The following is a 5563-nucleotide window of genomic DNA, read 5'->3' on the forward strand; positions in this document are numbered from 1 at the left end:
CTGAAGCCCTCAGTTTGTTTCTCAGAGTCCATAGTCTCTCATGCTTCATTCCCCCTTCTGATTACCCCCCTTTTCTTTATCCCTTTCTTCTCCTACCGATCTTCCTAGTTCTTATGTTCCATAGATGAGAGAAACCATATGATAATTGTCTTTCTCTGCTGGGTTCCAATTTCTTGCCTGCTTTTTCCTTCAGGTCCCCCTCTTTCAGTAAATGCTCATGATCCACCACATAGGATTGCCAAATAAAATATAGGACATCAGTTATATTTGAATTTCAGATAAACGACACACAATTTTTTAGTATGGTAAATTTTATGTGACATGTATTTTACCATAATTAAAGTCGTTTTTAATGGGAAAAAAATTGTTCCATACAATATTTGGGACCAATCCAGGATGTCCTATGTTTGTATTTGCTCAATCGCAACCTTAACACCATCCCTATAATTTTGTAGCTAGAAGATGAATTATCCACTGCAGAGTGGCAGGACATTGACATGGAAGGCCTTGCGGTTTAGAAACAAGAATGCACGATTCCTTGTTAGAAGAAGTACGTGCCAGGACAGCTGAGCAGCATACTGACATGTCAGTGACCTATATTGCACACTCATGGAATGGGAATAACAATGTCCCACGAGCCGGGTTTTGTGAAAACTCAACAAAATGCTGTATGTGCCTAGCACTGTGCTTGTAAGGAGTAGTGCTTATTTTCTCTCCAAGTACCATTTGTTAATTCATTGTAGTCATTCCCTCTGACAGTTCACATTCAGCTCATATCCCTCAGTATGCCTTCAGCACAGCCCAACTGGATTCTGTCCCCAAGCTTCTCTCTTTCCAGCATCTGACTGAGGAATTCACTGATCATTAAAGTTGATTTAGGGGCGCCTGGGTGGCTCACTGGGTTAAGTGCTTGCTTTCGGCTCACGTCATGATCCCAGGGTCTTGGGATCGAGCCCCACGCTGGGCTCCCCGCTCAGCGGGGAGTCTGCTTCTCCCTCTCCCTCTGCCTGGCGCTCCCCCTGCTTGTGCTCCCTCTCCCTCTCTCTCTGTCAAATAAATAAATAAATAAAATTTTTCTAAAACCTGAAAAAATAAAAAATAAAGTTGATTTAAATACTAAGTATACAAAATCCACCCTGGTTTATAAATTCCATAGAAAAAAAAACAATTAAACAACTTAGGTTGCTAAAACATGAAGGATATTCCATACATATATTCCTTAGAGTGTCCCGCAATGAATATTAATGGTTCACGACCAGTAATATGATCTGCTCTGACTGCCACCCTTTTCTAAATTCCATAGTCACATTTGATAGCAGCAAATAAAAACTCATTTTTAAAAATTTCTTGGCTAATAGAATTTTTGTCCTCTTTGTTCACTCAGTAAATGCCAGATCCTTCTTATTCTAAGATCTCTTTTAAAGACTGGGATATTATAGCTGGAGCCAATGCAGCGTTCATCTGTTATCATCTCAGAAAACAAGGACAGGACAAAGTAGCATGGAGGGGGAAGAAACAACTCAGCCAAGAAATCTATGTAAACAAATTGGAGCAGAACTGTTCACTTCCTAGACTTCACTTACGGTCTTCGCCTCCGGGCTTTTAGCAAATAGTTGCTAACAGTCCTCCCAAGTTCTTCAAAATGCAGACTAGAGAAAATAATATGTTCCCTCTCTGCAGGGGATGGTCTACGTCAGAATGTGCTCGGGGAGAGCCTCCGCGCATAAAGGTGTTTATTCCTCACGAATCGTTCCAGCTACAGCTCTTTGCTACATTTCTTTGTCAGGAACAAAGCATAAAACCCTCTACCCTCCATTATTGCCTATCATTCTTAATATTTCCACTTTTCCAGTCAGGGAAAAAAACAAACAAAAGAAGAAGAAAATTGAGGAAACCAAGGTTATTGACTATTAGAAATAAAAAAGAAAGATGTCACCACTGTGAATAAAGGATTCTAGAGCCAAGGGGATTTTTGTTTTAAATTGCAATGGGGCTTGTTGGTCAAAGAAGTAATATCACATAAGAGCCATTTTGCTCAAGTCTCTTCCAAGTGAAAACTGTCCACAGGATTCAGGCCTTAAACAAATACATTCGGATTCTAATATACGATCATAAGAAACTAATGGAAAACGTTTACAAACTTCTTCTCTCCAGGTAATACTTACCAGTTCACTTTAGAATTCCAAATGAAAGCTGACGAGTGTTCTAGTACAGACTGATTTCTGAGATGGTTTTAGACCCCAAATCCAGGAGCTGGGTAAAGCGCCTGGTGTTGCTATTTCCCGCAGAGTCTGATCGCTCCAGCCCATTCTCTCCATCTACGATTTCCGGGCACCTGGTGTTCACAGCAGGGAAAACACTCACCCCTGTGTCACACACGTCAAATGAAAAGAGGCTGGAAAACCATTCTCTGCTCCTAAGAAATGCTGGGCCACAAACCGATGAGGAAATTTAGAAAGGAAAATGGGGGGAAGGAATAATAAGACTTTGTGTCCTCTGGTTTGCATGGCACCTGGAAACAACCTGGCATTTATCTGATGAGGACAAGAGAGCAGGGGTGTGGCATGGACGGGGAAGCTTCTATCCCCCAGGAGCCACGGTTTTCAGGGTACACTGTCAGGTGGTGCAAGCCTCTAAATCACTCTCTATCTGTCCCACAGCCTACCATGCCGGATGCCGTCCTCTGCCATCAACTCTCTCTCTGCTTTACTTTCAACCTCTATGTCTTCTTCTGGGGAAGAAATCCGACACGGAGACACACTCAACCAGTATTTTAGAATACGACACTTTGGTAAAAGTCACCAGTGAAGCTCGAAGGGCGTCAGACACGTTACAATTAAGGTGTGATGGGGTGGGCAAGCAGCATGTCTGGAGCCACACCGGGGAGACCTAAATTGTCAGGGCTCCCTCCAGCAGCACTGGTGCCTGAAGGGGGGGAGGTGCTACAGTGGGAAAAACATATTCACTCACATCACTTCTTTAAAGAGCCCATGCTGCCTCCGAATCTCGATTTCAGTTCAGGTCATGATCTCAGGGTTGAGGGATCGAGCCCCTCATCAGGCTCCATGCTGACTGGAGTCTGTCTAAGATTCTCTCTCCCTCTACCCCCCACTCACATCTGTCTCTCTCTCTCTTTCTCTCTCCCTCTCTCTCTCTCTCTTGCTTTAAAAAAAAATTCTCTTTAACATTCACTGTCTCCAAAGCCTGCCCGGTGGCTGGTCTCACAGTGCCCCTGCCCGGCCCTCCCCTCTTGTGCAAGTACTCCTTCCAAATGAGAAGTGCGACCTCAGAGAACAGTTCTTGCACAAACCTGGATTCTTCCTTATTCAGTGTCCAGCAATGCTGAGTGCCGCTTCTCAACTAGATGGTTGGGGACGGAAGCTCAGCAACCTCAGCCCTTAATCCGTCTCTGGTTGAAGAGCTGGCTGTGGATTCTCAGGCCCTCGCCCTGTCACCCACCCTTGACTACATGCTGCTCAAGACTGTTCACCCTACAGAGCTCTTCTCTCTTCAGACTTTGAGCTGACCTGGGAGCGGCCGTCCCACAAAACAAGCGAAGACCCTAACACACCAGGGCTGAGGTGGGGAAAGCCAGCTGTGGAGATTTGTGTCTCAGAAAGTTACAGAAATCCTGCTATATGATAAATGTTCACCAAATATTTGTTCAATAAAAATAAATGAATGGACAAGCCCAGGGGCATGGAATAAGGATGATCAGCTGTTCCCTACCTACAAATACAGTTGAAAGGACATTCATTTATACTTTGGCTCTATCTTAACCTATTTTTCAACAATTACAGCGAATATTGAAGTGAATGTTATTCTCACACCTGACACTAAGGAGTGGCACTGAATTTAAAAAATTAAAGAGACTTTCTGTGTTTTTCCATTTCCACTGGTCTCATGCCTTTGAGTGGGTGATAATACCCAGCTTTAAAACTGATGTCAGCTACCAAATACTCGTATCGACATGTTGCTGTCACCACTGACACACACATTTGAGACAACGACTGATGTCAGGTGAAAGAGTAAACCAAAGACGTCTATATATCCAAACACGCCTCAGGTCCCCGCGTGGCCTTCTCGTAGGCTCACCAGCCCCGGGCTCATGCTGAAGTGTGGATCACCTGGAATGGGCTTTATGACGGGTTCTCCTTAAATGATCGTCAACATCCCTGCTGTGTGAGCACGTACGGCCCCTGATAAAGATGATCACGAGAGAGGAGATACACCACAGGACACCGCAGAGCTGCTTCTGGATAGAATGAAATTTGGAACAAATGCCAACATGGATAGAATTATAAACTGACTTCGACTCTTAGCCAGAACTCTCTCAGATGCACCCATAAAGAACAATGATAACTGATTTTCATAATTACGATCCAGAGAGACTGCCAAAGCTGAATTATCTTCAGCCTCTTTAAACAAGAATACTGTGTTTGGGCGTGGGACAAGTGATTTTAATTTACCTGTTCCAATATATTTGAATTCTTTGAAAAATCATATTCTACTTATAATATAGAATGACAAGATTCTACTAACTGTAATATCTGAGAACGGGCATATATAAATAAAATTCTGCATAAAAAGAATTGACTGATCCCGGGTTCCCCATATGGGAGAAGGTGAAATTCACAGGACACCCTGAGCTTATTTCTGGTAGGGGAGAAACTCAATCACAGTTACAAAGTCTAGTGGCAAGACACAGAAGAAGGAGCGTGTCTTTGAGCTAGGACAGTTTTATGCCTTTCCTGGGTACTTTTCCAAGTTTTCCTTTGGTCATGACTTGAAGCACAGGTGAAATAGTAAGGAATTGACTATGCTATTACTTTACCTATCTCTGATGCCTTCCTGGAACTTCCCGATGTACAGCTCTGTCTCCCACTTCCTGATGCAAAAGTCAGATCTCAATGCACAACCTGGCTCAAAGAGCTGAGCTGGTCCGAAGCAGATTCACTGACTGGGGAGTCCTTAAACTAACAAATAGGGGGCAGATGGGACACTTAGTGAGAAATAAAATTGTAGATCATGATTTAGAGAGCAATCACAAAGTTGGCCGGAAGTCCTGACGGACCATATTCACGTGGAAACTATGAGCCAGCAGACACCCTTGCGGTAGGGTTATAAATTTATTTAAACTCTAATTCCACAACATAGAGAAAATGTAGCTTCCTCATTTGACTTCCAGCTCCTTTAATCTTCTCCATGAGCCCCCACTGACTGGGTAACAAAAGGGACAAAGCAAAATAAAACAAAACACCTTAGCCCAATTCTTGGTTGAAGTAGTAATTTTGATGTTTCTTTTAGGTATTACTCGGTGTGTTAGAATTTTATTTTCTTCCTTGCTCTATTTCAGTATGGCATCTGGGTCTATGGGGCAAATGCGGATGAAGTGACCTCGTGGCAGGTCGTAGCACCTGTCTGTGATCCTGTCTCTTGCAGCTCGGACTGTGGCTGGGGGCCCTCCCTCTCATGCAACCTCCCTCTGCTCTTGTCGATGTGAAAGGCCCGCGATTCCCATTCATCTGCCACAGCATCAAAACACTCTTACTCAGAAATAGAG

This window comes from Ursus maritimus, unplaced genomic scaffold (assembly GCF_017311325.1).
Source record: "Ursus maritimus isolate PB19 unplaced genomic scaffold, ASM1731132v1 scaffold_1, whole genome shotgun sequence".
Taxonomy (NCBI): domain Eukaryota; kingdom Metazoa; phylum Chordata; class Mammalia; order Carnivora; family Ursidae; genus Ursus; species Ursus maritimus.